The sequence below is a fragment of the Dendrobates tinctorius genome, unplaced genomic scaffold (assembly GCF_039654945.1).
Source record: "Dendrobates tinctorius isolate UK_male_01 unplaced genomic scaffold, ASM3965494v1 ptg000250l, whole genome shotgun sequence".
NCBI lineage: Eukaryota > Metazoa > Chordata > Amphibia > Anura > Dendrobatidae > Dendrobates > Dendrobates tinctorius.
This window is the reverse complement of record NW_027361917.1, coordinates 34,773,089-34,793,131: the sequence shown is the minus strand read 5'-3', so window position 1 is coordinate 34,793,131 and position 20,043 is coordinate 34,773,089. Positions and strand designations below refer to the sequence as shown.

Sequence of the window (20,043 nt, the reverse complement as noted above, 5' to 3'; positions counted from 1 at the left end):
CTTTGATGCTGTCATGAATTCACAGATGTACTACTCTATATTGAAAAATAAGATGCTATCGTCACTCCGTGCCATTGGTAAATGTGCACTTTTCCAACATGACATTGATCCAAAACACACATCTAAGGCAACTTGTGCATTTCTGTAGAAGAACATGGTGAAAGTGATTCAGTGGCCAAGTATGTCTCCTGATCTAAACCCATCCAAAACACTCAGCATCCTGGTTTCTAAAAGAGGTAGTTCTTGAAGAATGGAAAAAGGTAGATGTTGCAAAATGTCACCAACTTGCTCCTTACATGCCTAGAAAACTGGACCCTTAAAAATCAAGGAGGTCTTACAAAATACTAGCTGCAGTAGTTTTTTATGTAGGTAGAACAAGAAAGAGCAGCACTCATCAATCCTGTCTTTGGACAGTCCCTTAGTCAATTCATTAGAACATGAAAAGGGTACGCAGGAGAATGCAAGCTGCAGGAGAGATTGTGGCCTACGGCCGTTTTGATGGGGTGGGGAGAAAATGAACATTATTTTCCTGAGCTGTGTTCCCATTTCAGTCATGGGGGCAGTGCTGGCGCTATAACCGTGCCCCGGAGTTACTGACATTTACTCTGATTTGGGGCTCAGCTGTCAGTCAGGGCCGGGGGTGCGGTTACAGCCACCACTCGGTGACTGAACCTGCAACGGCGTCACCCCATGACTGAAACGGGAACGCTATATCTGCAGGTTAATAACATTTTTTTCTGGTGACAGATTCCCTTTAAGGGAATCACCATAGTTGATTACAGTGATCTAAGGTAAGTGTACTTTGACCATTGTGGATCTGTATCTTGTAGGTTTTATATGGACAATAAAATGCAGACTTATTATATGAATCTGAATTATTAGTAGTGAAAGTTTTTCTACTAAACTTAATTGTGAGCTTGAAAAATAAAATAAAACAAAAGTAGAATTTAACAAAAAATTGACTTATGGTTTGAACAATGCCATTCCTGGTTGATCATATTGAGCAAGGAAAAGATATAAATAAAATAATTCTACCTTGTTTGTCGCACACTTCCTGCCTGGGCCGCTATTCTGCGCTGTGGTTGTCAAATCTATTTATAGTCAAATTAAAAGAATAAAGCCTAACTGGAAGCAGGAAAATGAACTTAAGAAAGAATAGAAGGAAATGTGCTCGCTGCTCAGTTAAGTCATCTACAATTTTACAGCAAAGACCTTCATACTGGCTTTTTATGTAGACCTACTGGGAGGGAGCAGGACACCGTCCAGACCTGGCAAAATGGACCAAATCTTAATATAAAACCTAAGGAGGGTCTTGGAAAATACGTGTGACCTGGTGCGGAGAAGGAAGACGACTGAGCCTAGAACAAGGTCAGGAATGATGCACCTTTTTAGATACTGTTTTATATCTGCACGTTAGAAGCCAATGTTGAGATCAGACATAATGTCTTACAAGAAAGGTTATTTTCATGCCAAGTGAATTCAGGCAAATGTGCTACATTGTTTAACACCTATTTATATAGCACAGTGCTACAAACGGGAACACATGGTTCACACCTCATGAGAAAAGCGCCAAATGGGACTAAATGTGTAAAGACCTTTTTTTAAATTTTAGTTTAAATTTGGCATGATCCGACTATTTTGTTGTTGTACTCAGTAACGTGTGCCATTTTAAGATGTTCACCTTTATATTGGGTTTGATGCATTATTATGTCTGTGCTATTATATGTCAGGGAAACAAATTCTATCCTGATAACTGTCAGCAGTAATAGTTGGGGCAATGAAGTGATATACTATTTTTCTTTTTACCTTTGTGTGTTCCCACAGTCATTGACATCTGCTTGTCGTTTATTTACAGTCATTTAGGCATTAGGTCAGTGCTCAAGGGCCCATTACCACTTAGGACTTGTGCAGGACATGAAAAAAATGCAAGTGAGAAAAGCTTCTAAAATGAAATTTATGAATCCAAACCAAAGTTATGATGGCTGTAGTGGATAGTAATAGGTTCATGACTGTCTGCTCCTTCTATTTTGAATTTTCTGAGTGTATTAGTTATGTGTCCCATGTATGTAAGGAGGATGTTGATGACACATCAATAAAAGAGAAGCCAGGCCACCAATATTTGCAGGCCCGATACTGATAATTACTGGTTGTATTTGCACAGAGAAGGCAGGTTGGGACTCTTTTCAGTGACAGTGTTCACAGTATAGCATGTTGTGATGAACCAGTGATCACATCAGTAGATCGGCATGTCTCGTTTGATGTAGGAGGACAGCTTCTACAAATAGATGTGTTTTGGTGCAATGTAATTTATCACACTTGACAGTGGTTTGGTTTTGAGCTAAGACAGGTACAACTGAGAGAAACACAAGGAGACATTTATTATTGCAATTACGCCATTTTTTTTTTTGCATAAGTGGCAATATTTCATTGTCTTAATTGCCTAGGTCAAATTTATCAATGTTTTACTCTATTTGTATAGGGGTGCGGTAAACCTTTTTTACTTGAAGCTCAAAATATTTGTTATTACATTTCTTCATAAAATTCATCTATTCATGACAAGTTAAAGCTGTCTTAAAACATGCAGTTACTAAGTTTAACAAGTTGTAATTTGTGCAATATTCTACATAATCTTGAGACATTTGACACATTGATCTCCTGCTCTTTTCTTACAATGGCAAGTGTAGCAATGTCATTAAATCACACTTTGCCTAAAGAAAAATTTGCATTGACTTACAATACTTGACACTTTGTTCTCAGGCTTTTATCTAGCATTGGGAAGTGTACTATCACGCTTAAAAAGTTAAGCTGGCATTCACAGTCTATTTGATCCTAATTTGCATTCCAAAATTCAAAATATTGCATCTTCCCTTTGAGCCTAGCTGTAATTCGTAACAAATTAAGGGGTCAAATTTATCCTTACTTTGTTGTGATAATAAGACGTTTGGGGATAATTCAACATTTTCTTTGAAGAAACACAATATTTCAAGGGCAGTTATTAAAAAAATGGTGTTAAGCACCTATGGATTCAAGATGCTCATTACAACACTCCAGAATGCAAACACTTCTCCCCTATGCCTCCAAGCTACTGGAACAACACGTCTACCTTGAACTGTCCTCCCATCTCTCTTCTTGCTCCCTCTTCGACCGCTTACAATCTGACTTCCGGTCACACCACGCCACTGAAACTGCCCTTACTAAGGTCACCAATGACCTCTTAACAGCCAAGAGCAAGCGACACTACTCGGTCCTCCTCCTCCTGGACTTGTCGGCTGCCTTTGACACAGTGGACCATTCCCTATTATTACAGACCCTCTCATCCCTTGGCATCACAGACTTGGCCCTATCCTGGATCTCATCATACCTAACAGACCGGACATTCAGCGTCTCCCACTCACACACCACCTCCTCACCTCGCCCCCTATCTGTTGGAGTCTCACAAGGTTCAGTCCTAGGACCCCTGCTCTTCTCCATTTACACCTTTGGGACAGCTGATAGAATCTCATGGCTTTCAGTATCATCTTTATGCTGATGACACACATCTACATCTCTGGACCAGATATCACCTCCCTACTAACCATAATCCCTCAATGTCTGTCCACGATTTCATCCTTCTTCTCTGCTAGATTTCTGAAACTTAACATGGACAAAACAGAATTAATCATCTTTCCCCATCTCACGTGACCCCCCCAACAAGCCTATCCATTACAGTAAATGGCTTCCCACTCTCCCCAGTCCCACAAGCTCGCTGCCTCGGGGTAATCCTTGACACTGATCTCTCCTTCAAACCACATATCCAAGCCCTTTCCACTTCCTGCCGACTTCAAAAATATTTCACGAATCCGTTCATTCCTCAACCAAAAATCTGCAAAAACCCTAGTCGATGCCCTCATCATCTCTCGCCTTGATTACTGCAACCTCCTGCTCAGTGGCCTCCCCTCGAACACTCTCGCACCCCTCCAATCTATTCTAAACTCTGCTGCCCGACTAATCCACCTGTCCCCCCGCTATTCCCCAGCTTTTCCCCTCTGTCAATTCCTTCACTGGCTCCCCATTGCCCAGAGACTCCAGTACAAAACCCTAACCATGACTTACAAGGCCATCCACAACCTGTCTCCTCCATACATCTGTGACCTCGTCTCCCGGTACTTTCCTGCACGCAACCTCCGATCCTCACAAGATCTCCTTCTCTACTCCCCTCTTATCTCCTCTTCCCACAATCGCATACAAGATTTCTCTCGCGCATCACCCCTACTCTGGAACTCTCTACCACAACATATCAGACTCTCACCTACCATCGAAACCTTCAAAAAGAGCCTGAAGACCCACCTCTTCCGACAAGCCTATAACTTGCAGTAACCACCGATCGACCAAACCGCTGCATGACCAGCTCTACTCTCGCCTACTGTATTTTCACCCATCCCTTGTAGATTGTGAGCCTTCGCGGGCAGGGTCCTCTCTCCTCCTTTACCAGTTATGACTTGTATTGTTTAACATTATTGTACTTGTTTTTATGTATACCCCTCCTTACATGTAAAGCGCCATGGAATAAATGGCGCTATAACAATAAATAATAATAATAATAATAATGGTCATACAGTGGGGAAAAAGTATTTAGTTAGCCACCAATTGTACAAGTTCTCCCACTTAAGATGAGAAAGGCCTCTAATTGACATCATAGGTAGACCACAAATATGAGAGTCAAAATGTGGTTCTCCTATTACCCTTGGGAAAATAAAAAATTGGGGACTAAAAGATCATGTTTGTGGAAAAAATATGATTTTTTTATTTTCACACCCATGTGTTCTAAACTTCATTGAAACACTTGGGGGTGCTCACCACACATCTAGATAAGTTCCTTTGCAGCTCTAGTTTTGAAAATGGGGTTACATGTGGGGGGTTTCCACTGTTTAGGCACATCAGGGGCTCTCCAAATGCGACATGGTGACAGATCTCAATTCCAGCCAATTTTGGCTTGAAAAAAGTCAAACGGCGCTCCTTCCCTTCCAAGCTCTGCCATGCACCCAAACAGTGGTTCCCCCCCATCAGCGTACTAAGGACAAATTGGACAACAACTTTTGGGGTCCAATTTCTCTTGTTACCCTTGGGAAAATAAAAATTTGGGGACTAAAACATCATGTTTGTGGAAGAAAGATGATTTTTTTATTTCCACGGCTCTACGTTATAAACTTCTGTGAAGCTTTTGGGGGTTCAAAGTGCTCACCACACATCTAGATAAGTTCCTTGGGGGGGTCTAGTTTCCAAAGTGGGGTCACTTGTGCGGGGTTTCCACTGTTTAGGCACTGTTTAGACACATCAGGGGCTCTCCAAACGTGACATGGCAGTGTCTTCATAGCAGCATGAACTGCCGTGACCTCATCACTGGCATTTTCTCATGGTCCTGAGGTCACAGCAGTTCAGCTCGGCTGCAAGAACAGCTTCAGTGAATAGCGGTGATGTCACTGATGCTGCGCTCCCTCACAGCCTGACCTGCACTGAAGTTATATGTATTCTATGTGTATATATTCTTTTCTAACCTGTCAGTGTGATTTTACTGTACACCGCATATGAATTACTGGGTTTTCTTCTATCTATCTATCTATCTATCTATCTATCTATCTATCTATCTATCTATCTATCTATCTATCTATCTATCTATCTACCTAATATAAATACATATATGTGTGTGTGTCACTGACATGTATATATATATATATATTTATTCTTTGTGCATATATCTATTCTATCTATTGTTTTCTAAGCTGTCAGTGTGATTTTACTGTAGCCGCACATGATTTTCCAGTTTTTCAAAGGACACCGGTGCGTAAAAATCAGACAGCACTCGCATGGTGCAAGTTCTGTGCGATTTTTTTTCTCGCACCCATAGACTTTCATTGCCAAGTCTAGGCCGATATACGCAGCAAATCGCAGTATGCTGCAATTTCACTTGCACGTATAATATGGCTGAGAAAAAAAAACGGTGATGGGAGCTGCCCCATAGATTAACAGCAGTCCTAGTGCAATGCAATGTTTTATCGCATAGCACTCATCCATATTCCTCGCTAGTGTGACTTCGGTCTAAATGTGCCCCTGTTCTGTACTGTGTAATCGCTGCATCTGACCATACAGGGACATGATCACTTCTGTGGAACCCGTAATCAAAAACAGAACACCACTGAATGGCATATTAAATAAAAAAAATATTTTTATTTGACAACATTAAAAGACAAAAAGTCACATAGAAAAGTACTGGAAAAAATTAATGAGGGACTAGGCAACCATAGGAATCCACTGAAAAACAATTACCAGTTGATATAATAAGTTTTAAATCATCTCATGTCAAACTGAGTGTAGTAACAAGTAAACAGTGTGCCCGAGATCCTAAATAATTTACTGCTAAAGTGCCCACCAATATTAAGGATAAATTACAGCTCAATGCACCACTAAATCAAACAACAGCATGACTAATTAGAACAAACATAATCAAGATAATAGTCTAAACGCTGATTAGCATACCAAAAGGACAGGTAAGTGGAATTCCCCAGACGTCCCTCTGCCCCGACGCGCGTTTCGCACTGCTTCTTTGGGAGGACATGGTCTGATCATACCATAGCTCCTGGCCATGGGAGGACACAACAGAATATACAGGGCAGTACGGGTTCTCAGCTGATTCTTTACTTGAGATAAAACATGTTTCTAAACAGAGAAACCTCTGCCAGGAGATGTGGAACATTCAGACTATGTTCCTTCACAGTCAGGCCGGTTTCACATTAGCGCTTTTTAAGCGCACGCACGGCCGGGGGTAGCTCCGCCCCCGAGCCGGCTCTCTGCCCGGCGTGCCCGCCCCTTGCTTGTAGCGCCGCCTACTAGCGGACAGTGGCGCCTGCGATCGGCGCACCCTATCTTTAGCATAGGGTGCGCAGATCGTGCGCAGGCCGTGCGCTAGTTGCGCTTTGACCTGCGCTGCGCACTTTTGACGGTGCGCCGTGCGCGCCAAAATCAAACTTTTCGGATTTTGGCGCGCACGGCGCACCGTCAAAAGTGCGCAGCGCAGGTCAAAGCTCAACTAGCGCACGGCCTGCGCACGATCTGCGCACCCTATGCTAAAGATAGGGTGCGCCGATCGCAGGCGCCGCTGTCCGCTAGTAGGCGGCGCTACAAGCAAGGGGCGGGCAGCGGGCACGCCGGGCAGAGAGCCGGCTCGGGGGCGGAGCTACCCCCGGCCGTGCGTGCGCTTAAAAAGCGCTAATGTGAAACCGGCCTAACTCAGCACAGGAACATTTTTTTTTACCACATCAAATTTTGGAACCTATTTTTATTATTAAGTTAGATTCATTAAAATGTTCTTTGTTCATTGGAAAAACTATTGTTGTGCTCGATAGTGTTAATGAACAGGTCTGCTGGAGTATGGTACACCTAATTCATTTAACTGCGCACACTATTTTGGTGAATATGGGGTAAAATTGGCAAAGTTTACAACATTTTTGTGCAACTTGCTATTTATGACATTTAACAGTTTTACACCAGAAAACAAGCAAAATCACATTTATGAATCGGGGCCAATGTTTCACGAAAAAACAGTCTCAAAATGGCTAATGGATAAAGTGACACATCAGATTTGAAAAATTTGGTCTGGTCAGGAAGGTGAAAGCAGGCATTGGTTGGAAGGAGTTGAAAAAATAAAATGTATTTAGAATTAATGTTTTTTGCTCATTTTGTATCAATACAAATTGGTCGAAAGCTGCTTGCACCACAAAATGGTACCATTGGAAACAACAGCCATCATACTGCTTTGCTAGCAGAAAATTGTAAAACTTATGACACTCAAAATATGGTAACACAGAAACAAGTGACTTTTGTTACAAACGGTGTATTTTTGTGCAAAATTATGAAACATACCGTATATATTCGTGTATAAGCCACCCACCTAATTTTGCCACAAAAAACTGGGAAAACTTATTGACTCGAGTATAAGCCTTGGGTTAAATGGTGGTCCAAGAAGATGCTCCATAGATAAAACCCCCATATGCTGCTGCACAAGGGTTAATGCTGCCCCATAAGATGCTCCATAAATACCCCCATAATATGCTGCTGCACAAGGGTTAATGATGCTCCATAAATACCCCCATTATATGCTGCTGCACAAGGGTTAATGATGCTCCATAAATACCCCCCAAATGCTGCACAAGGGTTAATGCCCCATAAGATGCTCCATAAATACCCCCATAATATGCTGCTGCACAAGGGTTAATGTTGCCCCAGAAGATGCTCCATAAATACCCCCATATGCTGCTGCATAAGGGTTAATGCTGCCCCATAAATACCCCCATATGCTGCTGCACAAGGGTTAATGCTGCCCCATAAATACCCCCCATATGCTGCTGCACAAGGGTTAATGCTGCCCCATAAATACCCCTCATGCTGCTGCACAAGGGTTAATGCTGCCCCATAAATACCCCCATATGCTGCTGCAGAAGAGTTAATGCTGCCACATAAATACCCCTCATATGCTGCTGCACAAGGGTTAATGCTGCCCCATAAATACCCCTCATATGCTGCTGCACAAGGGTTAATGCTGCCCCATAAAATGCTCCATATATACTCCCCATATATTGCTGCTGCACAAGGGTTAATGCTGCCCCATAAGATGCTCCATATATAGCGCTTATTTGCTGCTGCCGCTGCTGCTGCAATAAAAAAATGACATACCTCTCCGTCGCTGGGGGCCAGGTACTGGTGTCCTGAGCCCCCGACACCAGCGACATTCACCTGTCCCTGTTCCATTGCCATCCACCGCTCTGTCTCCCGGCTCTCTGCAGTGACAGCAGAGGTCGCACACTGACTACGTCATCACGCCCTCTGCCGTCACAGCAGGAGGACCCAGAGACACAGCGGTTCACGGCTTGGAACGGGGACAGGTGAATATTACTCTGCCCCATCATACTCACCTCTCCTGGCACTTCTCTGCAGCCCTTGCTTCTCCTCTGTCGTCTGCTAACTGCATTCAGATGGTCATGTGGTACCGCTCATTAAACTCATAAATATACGCATATTCATGAGTTTAATGAGCGGTACCATGTGACCGCTGAATGCAGGAAGCAGATGGCAGAGGAAGAAGCAGGGGCTGCAGAGAAGTGCCAGGAGAGGTGAGTATGGTCTCTGACACACCCGCCTATCCTCCCGGTATATGACTCGCGTATAAGCCGAGAGGGGGACTTTCATCCCCAAAAAATGGGCTGAAAATCTCAGCTTATACACAAGTATATACGGTAAATAAAACTATTTACAGTTGAATCCAAAAGTTTCAAGACTTACATATTTGGCTTTCACAGAGTTTGTCTCGTCATGGTTTTAATCACTTAGTGACAGAGCCAATTTGGTACTTAATGACAAGACAATTTTTAGAATTCTGACCACTGTCACTTTATGAGGTTATAACTCTGGAACACTTCAACGGATCCTACTGATTCTGAGATTATTTTTTTGTGACATATTGCACTTCATGATAGTGGTAAAATTTCTTTGACATAACTTGTGTTTATTTATAAAAAATGGAAATTTGGCAAAAATTTTTAAAATTTTGCAATTTTCAAACTTTTAATTTTTGTACCCTTAAATCAGAGAGTGGTGCCACACAAAATGGTTAACAAATAATATTTCCCATATGTCATCTTTACATCAGCACAGTTTTGGAAGCATAATTTTGTTTTCGTCAGGATGTTATAAGGGTTAAAAGTTGACCAGCGATTTCTCTTTTTTACAACAAAATGTATAAAACCATTTTTTTAGAGACCACCTCACATTTTAAGTGAGTTTGGGGGGTCAATATAACAGAAAATAGCCAAAAGTGGCTCCATTCTATAAACTGCACCCCTCAAGGTGCACAAAACCACATTCATAAAGTATATTAACCCTTCAGGTGCTTCACGAGAACTAAAGAAATGTGGAAGGAAAAAAAACATTTTAATTTTTTCCCAAAAAAATTATTTGGGAACCACTTTTTTTTTATTTTTACAAGGGTATCAGGAGAGAATAGACCACAAAATTTGTCCTGCAATTTCTCCTGAGTGCACCGATACCACATATGTGGGGGAAAGCCACTGTTTGGGTGCATGGCAGGGATCAGAATGGAGGGAGCACCGTTTAACTTTTTGAACGCAAAATTGGCTGGAATCAATTTATTCTACACTTGTCCTATATTATGCAAACCCTGGCACTTCACAACACTAATTACCTGAATTCGGACTTACATAAACCATTGCTGAAAGAAGAGTTCTAGAAATTTAATTAAAACCACATAATATTTTATTCACAATTAAAAATACCACCAAAAATTAAAACCTCAAAAAGCACCCAAACTAGGAAGGATGTGCAACACGTGTTTAAATATCCTGCATATAATACATCACCACTAATAGTAATCCAAAACTAGATGCCCCCGGAAGAAGCTGGATGTGAAACGCGCATCGGGGTGAGGAGAGACGAGTCATCACAGTGATTCTGCTGCCTTCACCTGCAACTTGCTTTCCCTGGTAATGTGACCGGATTTCATTATACATATGTTATAAAGATATATAGCGCTAAATGGAGGACTTGATGCCATCATTAATATGTAATGTTAATATATAGCGCTATATTGTGGACATGCTTCTATTGCACATATGTAATATGGCTATATAGTGCCACATTTTGGATTGGTTATATGTTATGTGGCTATATAGCTCTTGATTGAGTATCTAGTTTGGGATTACTATTAGTGGCGATGTATTAGCTTCAGGATATTTAAACACGTGTTGCACATCTCTCCTAGTTTGGGTGCTTTTTGATGTTTTAATTTTTGGTGATATTTTTAATTATGAATAAAATATTATGTGGTTTTAATTACATTTCTGGAACTCTTCTTTCAGCAATGGTTTATGTAAGGCCCCGTCACACATAGCGATCTCGCTAGCGTGTGACAGCGAGATCGCTGTGTGTGACAGTGATCAGCGACCGGCCCCCTGCCGGTATCGCTGATCACTGTAGGAAAGCCCTGGACATTTTTTTGGTCACTGGTCTCCCGCTTGCCAGCACGCATCGTTGCGTGTGACAAGCGGGAGACCAGTGATCAGCTGGTAACTAACGTACACATCGGGTATTTAAGGGACGTGCGTCACTTAGAAACCCGATGTGTACCTTAGTTACCAGCGCGCTGATGCAGGGAGTTGGTAACTAAGGTACACATCGGGTTTCTAAGTGATGCACGTCCCTTAGAAACCCGATGTGTACCTTAGTTACCAGCTCCCTGCATCAGCGCGCTGGTAACTAAAGTACACAGCAACGCCGCGTGCTCATCGTCGCTGGTGCTGATCGCTGATAGCTGTTTGACAGCTCACCAGCGATCATGTAACGACTCACCAGCGATCCTGACACGTTGATATCGTTGTCGGGATCGCTGGTGAGTCGCTATGTGTGACGGGGTTCTAAGTCCGAATTCAGGTAATTGGAATCAATTTATGACTACCCATTCTTGCCTAATCAGTGCTTAGAGTGTATCACCATTTGTGTTTTTGTTTATTTATCTAATTTTTGAGGACTGACCACAACTTATCAATGGGATTGAGACCTGAGAAGTTTCCTGGCCATAGACCCAAAATGATTATTATTATTGTTGTTATCCGAGCCACTTAGTTGTCACTTTTGCCTTGTGACATGGTCTTTATCCTGCAGGAAAAAGCATTGTCCATCAACAATTTGCTCCTGGATCATTGGGAGAAAATGCACTTGGAAGATGTTTAGATACAATTCTTTTTTCAAGGGTGTGTTCTGAGGCAAAATTGTGAGTGAAATCACCACCTTGGATAAAAAGATCCCACACCTGAATGGTCTCAGGATGCATAAATGTTGGCACGACACATGACTCATGGTAGCACTCACATTTCCTTCTCTGGACCATTATTCTTCCTATCCTCTGCAGTCCATTCCCTGTATTTACTATGCACAGACATTCTGCAGGAAGTACGGTGTTTGGACTGTTTGAGTCATCTGCAGAAATGATTGTCCAGGTTAGAAAAGTACCGTAACTAACTAATCTGAAAAGGTTTCATGAAGATATAAGTAGAAACATGAACAGTGAGCTGGCTGTGAATATAGTGGTTTAGACCTTGCAAAGGTAAATGACATTACCCCACAAAGACACCTAATGGGTAAATTAAGATCTGAAGGCTTAAAGAAATGTTTGTAATTGGATCAAAAAAAGTTTCAAAGATCGCACGCAAAGCGTTGTGGAGAATATCTGCTACTATAAATGGTCACCGGTTATAAGTGGTGTACCCCAAGGTTCAGTGCTGGGTTCGCTATTATTCAACTTATTTATTAATGATATAGAAGATGGGTTTAACAATGTTGTTTGCATTACTGTAGATGACATTGAGTGACATAGTATAGTGCAGTCTATGGAAGATGTTCATAACTTATAAACTGACTTAGATAAACTAAGTGTTTGGGGATCCACTTGGCAGATGAGGAGCAGTGTGGATAAATGTAAAGTTATGCACGTGGGCACTTATAACATCTGGGTTCCATCAGGGGTGAACACTGACAGATTGGGGACCCTGTGCAAGAAATATGTCTGAGTCCCCCTCCCTGACCGGCATGCCACTTATAATGAGGACAATCTGGCCATGGGACCCCCAGAGCCTTGTGCTCTGAGCAACAGATCAGATTCCCCTCACTATCACCTCCCTTCAAGCAGGGGTCAAAATAGAGTTCACAGGGCACCATAGCAAAAGTTCTATTTTGGCCTCCCCACACCTCTAAAAATATATATCTTTTTACTGACAAAGAGATATACATCTCTGCTGGAATTCGGTTATTCTGAGCCCAACCATGTAAATATTGTATTAAATTATATGTCTGTTATCTATACCATCAGGTATCTCATAAAGGGCTATCCCCAAATAAATCAAGATATCCCCAGTCCCAATGATAAGGGATAACTTACTGATTGTTGGGGGACTGACCACTGGGACCACCAGAAATCGTGAGAACAGGACTCTTCAGCTCAGCCATGAATGGAATGGAGGGCGCCTGCTTCATTTCTGCTCTATTCATTGTCTATGGAACTGACGGAAATAGCCGAGCGCAGCGCTCAGCAGTCTATAGATAATGGCAAGCAGAGGCCGAGCATGCACAACTCTGCTCTATTCAGCACAAGACTGAAGCTCCCTGTTCTCAGAATCTCTGGGGAGGGGGCAGTGGTTGGATTCTGTGGATCAGAGATAACTTGATTATTTAAGCAGCCTGGTTGATTTTTCTATTCTTTACAATTGCAGTATCAAACATTAACCAAAAACAAATATGTTTATACATACACACATAGATAGACACATATACATACACACGTGCATAAACACATAGACACACACATGAATAAACATGCACAGACAGACACGGCCGGCTCCAGGTTTTTGTGGGCCCCAGGAGTGTCTCACATACCACGGATTCATGATGCACAGATACGGCAGAGAAATATAGGTAAAGTACAATGTCAAAGATTTCACTTTCTTCTTACATTTCATGGGTGATATCTATTGTAATTTCTACAATACCATACAGCAGAGGGGATTTAGGTTATCAAGTATCCACATGTTTCAGGGTTTCAGTACCTGTAGTGTTAGAGGTAAATGTAGTGTTAGAGGTAAACGGGATATTGATAAGTGTACCCTACCAGTAGAAACTGTCCTCAGCAATGTACCCTTTACAAAAGTTAATTTCCTCCTATGTAGTCCTACACACATGGGCATCACATAGTGCTCCATACAGTATTATGGGCACCTCATCGTGCTCCATACAGTATAATGTACCCCATATATTGCTTCATTCAGTATAATGGGCCTCATACATTGCTCCATACAGTATAATGAGCCCCATATATTGCTACATACAGAACAATGGACCCCATATAATGCTCCATACAGAATAATAGGCCCCATATAATGCCCCATACAGAATGGACCCCATAAAATGCTTCAAGCGGAATAACGCACCGCATATAATGCTGCATGCAGAATAATGACCTCATACAATTCTCTATGCAGAATAAGGAGCCCCATATAATGCTCCATACAGAATGAGTCCCATATAATGCTCCATGGACAATAATGGGCCCCATATGATGCTCTTTGCAGAATAGTGTGCAGAATAATGGGCCCCATTTAATGCTCCATACAGAGTAATGGACCCCATATATTGCCCCACACAGAATAATGAACCCCAGATAATGCATACAGAATGGGCCCCAAATAATGCTCCATACAGAATGCTCACCATATAATGCTCCATACAGAATGGGCACCATATAATGCTCCATGCATAAAAAAATTAAACACCTCACCCTCTTACCTTGCTTGGCAGAGGGCACGCTGTAGTGATATTGCACCTCTGCCCTGAGACATCAGAGTCACAAAACACGGAAGAGACCGGAGAAGCGAGGGAGTGGTATTTCAAACAGTTTAAGGCATGGGGGTACCCGATGCCAGCGCCCGACTCACGGGCCCCATAGCGTGCTGGTGTCCCTGACAGTGAATGGGCCCCGGAATGCACTGGAGGGGTGACACTGGCCCTGCCAGTCTGCAAGGGCCCTCCTTCACCTCTAGGCCTCTGGCGGTATGTCTGCCCTTGGGAACCATATGCTCTAAGGTGTGTAAAACTAGGAGAGTCACTTAAAGATAAGATAATCCTTTAATCGTCCCACCATGGGGAAATTCAGAGCATTACAGCAGCAAGGCAGGAACAAGTACAGATACAGATGCATAAAGGCATTACATTGACAGTAGGTAGGTACATATACGGGGCAAAAAAAAAAGTAACCGGACTGTCACGACTGTCGGTTCTATGTGTACTTGTAGATCACAGACTTAATAACAGCATACAATATTAGTGCGACCTAATCTGGAATATGCAGTTCGCTTCTGGACATCATTTCATAAAAAGGATGCACTGAAGATAGAAACAGTACAAAGAAAAGCTAGAAAACTGATAAGCGTCTGGAGGTTCTTGGTTATGAGAAATATGAAAATAATTACCGTAGATGTATTTATTCTTAAGAACAGAGGAATGGGGGGAGGGCTTACTTGTACATAACTGGTCTATCAAAAAATTATCGTCAAAAGCTGTTTCATGTAAATTCCACTCAAAAGATAAAAGGGCACTTCCTGCATCTGTAGAAAGAAAGGTTCAATCTCCATAGAGGGTAACACACTGGCATGAGGTAACATTATTATATGCGTCTGTCGACACTCCTTTGACAAGATCATGGGGTGCTAATTGGTTGCTATGACAGATGTGCCTGACATCACGGAGCTCCTTTGAAAGCAAGCCTGTGGCAGGGCTTTAAAGGAGACTGATTTTTAAGTCATTCTTGATCATCTTATCCCTTGTGCTAAATAGAGCAATGCCAAAGTATTACTTTATATAGCACAAGCTATCAGGTGATTGCAGGCCCTAGTCCCCCAAGGGGACTAACAAATACAGTAAAAAACAAAATGAGAAAAAAAATATTAACTTTACTCACAAAGAAATAAAGATAATAATACAATTGAAAAAATACACATATTTTGATCTATTAAAATATAAAAATAACTGCCCAGTAAACACCAGAAACCGAAAAGAGTTCACAATGCCAAAATTATATTATTTGTAGCAGGAAGCGATCAAGATGTCATATCTGTCCCAAAATGGTATCAATAAAAACATTGTCTTGCCCCTCCAAAAAAGGTCTGACATTACTCTACCAACCAAAAAATGAAAACGTTTAGGGTCACGGAAAATGACGACACAATAGAAAAATTTTTTTTTTTACAAATTTCTAATTTTCTTTCCACCATAAAAATTCTGGGCCAGTTTGTTAGGCATCGGGATTCTCCTGCTGCACAGAATAGATCCCAAGCCTTATTTGTCTCTGTGGTCTCCCATTCAGTTTCAGCTGCTGCTCAGCATAAATGTCAGTTCCACCGTCTTGCTTAGGATCATGCTGGCTCTCCAGCCAAGTCAATGGTAACCAGTGATATTCAGTGGTGACCAGATGCTCTGGAGTCTATGTCCAGAAATCACCTTGCTGAGTATGTCCGTGATGTGGCGTCTTTCTATTGGTGGTCGGACATCAGCTGCTCTGGTGGTGTTGCAGCTCTGGATTTGTCCACAGGCAAGGTCCTGTCCATCTGTATAAAAGGCTCTCAGGTAGTGTAGTGTGGGAAACCCCACTTGGCTTAGCAACTGTTTCTGTCGTGTGTGAAGTTAGCACAGCTGAGTTACAGAGCAAGACCAACCTTTGGCCTAGACTTCCCTGGGAGAGCAATAGGGTTTCACATCTAGCGTCAAATTTGCTACTTTCCGTGTGCCATTTAACAGGGTTTAGTATCTTGCTTATTTTGTTCTTTTCTTTTGCTCTGTGCAGTAACAGAGTTTGGAACTCTGGGTTCTGTGCACACTGAGTGGTGTTGTTAATTCTATTTGTACTAGCAATCGCTCACTGTGTGTTCCGTCATTACATACTAGTAGCAGTTATACATCTCTGCACGGTGGACCCCGGGTTGCGATTGCACTTTATTATTATTTTTATTTAGTGCAATCCGCCAACCCTAACACAGTATGAATCTTTGTAATCTTACTGGGGAGGTGAATAATATTGCCAGGTCATTATTACCACACGATTCCCAAAAACAATTTCTAAAAAAAACAATTTTGAGAATTTTTTTTTCCTCAATTTCATCACAGTTGGAATTTTTTTTCCAAATGTCCACTACACTTGTTGGTAAAAACAATGGAATCATTGAAAAGTACAACTTGACTCCCAAAAAAACAAGCTTTCACATGTTTTTGACAGAAAAATGAATAAGTTATGGCTCTTGGAAAAAAGGGAGTAAGGCTAGTTTCACACTAGCGTATTTTACATGCAGTGCACGGCGCCGGTAAGCCCCGCCCCCTGCCCACCCCGTCCGGTCATCTACTATCGCACACGGCTGCATGCGATCTGCGCACCCTATCTTTAGCATAGGGTGCGCAGACCATGCGTTGGCCGTGCACTAGTAGGATTTTTGTGTGCGCTGCGCACTTTTGAAGGTGTGCCGAGTGCACCAAAATGCATAATGGTGCATTCGGCGCACACCGGCGCACCTTCAAAAGTGCGCAGCGCATGCAAAAATCCTACTAGCGCACGGCCAGCACACGGTCTGCTCACCCTATGCTAAAGATAGGGTGCGCAGATCGCATGCAGCCGTGTGCGATAGTAGGAGGAGATGACTGGATGGGGCGGGCAGGGGGCGGGGCTTAGCGGCGCCGTGCGCTGCATGTAAAATACGCTAGTGTGAAACTAGCCTTAAAAATGAAAAACACAAAAATGGAAATTGGCCATTCGTCTGCAGTATGTCCGGCAGAGAATAATCAAGTGCAGATAGTTTTTAAATGAGTTGGCCACTACTTTTATACTAATGTTCTATTTTGAGGATAGGTTATTGGAATAAAGGCCCCGTTACACGATTCAATGTCCCAGCGATCCCACCAATGATCCGACGTGGATGGGATTGCTGGGACATAGTTAGCTGATCGCTGGTGAGCTGTCACATAGGCAGACTCACCAGCGATCAGGACCAGCGAGCACGCTGGTATCCAGGGTAAACAGTGGGTAGCTAAGTGCTGCACGGCGCTTAATTACCCGCTGTTTACCTTGGATACCAGCTCCCAGCGTCTGCTGTATGGCGCTGGGAGCTCGCTGATTGCTGGTCTCTCGCTGTCACACGCAGTGATGTGTGCTGCCCAGCGGGAGACCAACGATAGATTTATGGCCCAGACCATTAGGCGACGATTAACAATCAGCCAACTGCAGTTACAAAAGGATGTAAACGGTATACGGCTGGCTTGGCACCCTGTTTAGTGAAAGCAGCTACCCAGATATGCAGTATCAGCTAGAAACAGTGTGACAGTACATTCTTTACATCTGACTTCTGCCGGAGGTGATAATAACTGATCAGTACAGGTGCCCAATGTCACCCCACCACCAAACATATTGCTAGAATATTAGTCATTAAGGATAGGTCAATAATATAAAAGTAGTGGACAAACCTTTTAAGATTTAAATGCTTCATTTGAGGGTTTTTTGTTCAGTCTCGTTTGATTTGCTAGCTTAATATCTGAGGTGTGTTCACTGCCAGTTTATTAGAAACCTGGATTTCCTTTCTGCTTTAATCTGCTTCCTGGATTCTACTGTACTGTCTCATCGCTGCTGGATAACATCTGACAGATGCACATTTGCCTCCTCCTTTTGCAGCTACCGGAATAAAGATATCCTTAAATATCCTAAAGCCAAATATCCAAAGAAGCAGCAAAGAATACAAATAATATGGGACCTACAAAATTAAAGTGGTTTGAGAAATAATTGTCAAGTACCTTTTCATATAGATCTGAATTTGGTGGGGAGTATTTAGAGGACGTGGAATGCCATATGTAGAGTACATAACCAGTCAATACATCAGACTATTGATTTAAATGTGTAAATTGAACATTATTTGCCAGGTTCACATATTTATTATGCATTGTTTGTATAGCACTATCATATTCCTCAGCACTTTGCATATATTATCATCGCTGTCGTAATTTGTAACAAATTAAGGGGTCAACTTTTTTGTTATTGTTGTGAAAATAAGATATTTGAGGCTAAGACAACATTATCTTTATAAAAACATAATATCTTACAAAATTGGGTTAAGGACCTGTGGGTTCAAGATGTTCCTTACAAGACTAGCTGAATTTCTTGAGGGGATATGGTTCCAGAATGGTCACATGGGGTATTTTTGTTTTGGCACCTTGGTAGCGATGGAAATGTGACATGGCATCCACAACTGAAAGCAGCCAAATTTGCTCTCCAAAAGTCAAATCATGTTCCTGCACTTTTGCGCCCTGTTGTATTCATAACCAGTCTTTTTCTCTGAAGAGGCAATTTGCATATTATTATTCAGGACTAATTGTTCTTCTTTACGCAAAAGGTAATTCTTGGGGAAATATTATCTGTATGTTTTGGGGCTGCTGTCCTGTTGATGAATAAATTTGGAGATAATCAGATGCCTCCTGAATGTTATTGCATGAAAGATAAGTATGTGCCTGAATTGAGAACACCATTAATCTTGCCACCATCACGCTTCACTGTTATCTGCAGGTACTGATTATGGTGCCACTCTCCAGCCCTTTGGTACAGTATACACTGGAGTATAAGCAGAGATTTTCAGCCCATTTTTTGGGGCTGAAAGTCCCCCTCTCGGCTTAGGCCTCTTTCACACTTCAGTTTTTTGTGTCAGTTACAATCCGCCAAAAAGGTGGAAAAGCGGATCCGTTGTTAACTGATGTGAACGGATGCCACAGGATCCGTTTTTTTGACGGATCCGCAAAATGAGGAAATTTAAAGGAACCGCTGGCCGGGAAGGGGAGAGAGAGAGAGAGAGAGAGAGAGAGAGAAAATCCGCCGCCCAAAAAAACGTTGCAAGCTCCGTTTGGAAATCTTTGAGGACATTGACGGACACCAACATTTTGGCGGATCCTCACAAAAACGGATGCAACGGACGGCAATCCGTCAAGATCCGCCAATAATGAAAGTCAATGGGGAAAAAAACGGATCCGCAAACAAAAATGGCGGATCCGGTTTTTTTCAAAATTGGCGGATCTTGACTGATTGACAAAAACGGAAGTGTGAAAGAGACCTTATACGCGAGTCATATACCAGGGGGCAGTGGTGTCAGGTCATACTTACCCCCTCCTGGCGCTGTCTCTTCAGCCCCCCCTGCTTCTCCTGATCTCAGGCTCCTTCCTTCAGCGGTCACATGGTACCGCTCATTAAAGTAATGAATATGCGCATATTTATGAGTTTAATGAGTGGTACCACGTGACCACTGAAGGAAGGAGCCTGAGACCGGGAGAAGCGGGGCTGCAGAGACCGCACCAGGAGGGGGTAAGTATAAGCTATATTCACCTGTCCCGGGTCCATCGCTGCACGCTGCTCTATCCTCTCCACGTCCTCTG

General features: G+C 42.4%; 1 protein-coding gene across 1 annotated transcript in view; it reads left to right on the top strand.

Annotated features, from left to right (window-relative positions):
• Positions 1-1,149: 1,149 nt before the first annotated feature.
• The window catches only part of RASGRP3 (RAS guanyl releasing protein 3), a 301,226-nt gene continuing 282,332 nt past the window's right edge, over positions 1,150-20,043 (top strand). Inside the window, exon 1 of the mRNA XM_073557604.1 lies at positions 1,150-1,368. The gene's annotated coding sequence lies outside the window, so the exon portion shown is untranslated. The remainder of the gene's footprint in view (positions 1,369-20,043) is intronic.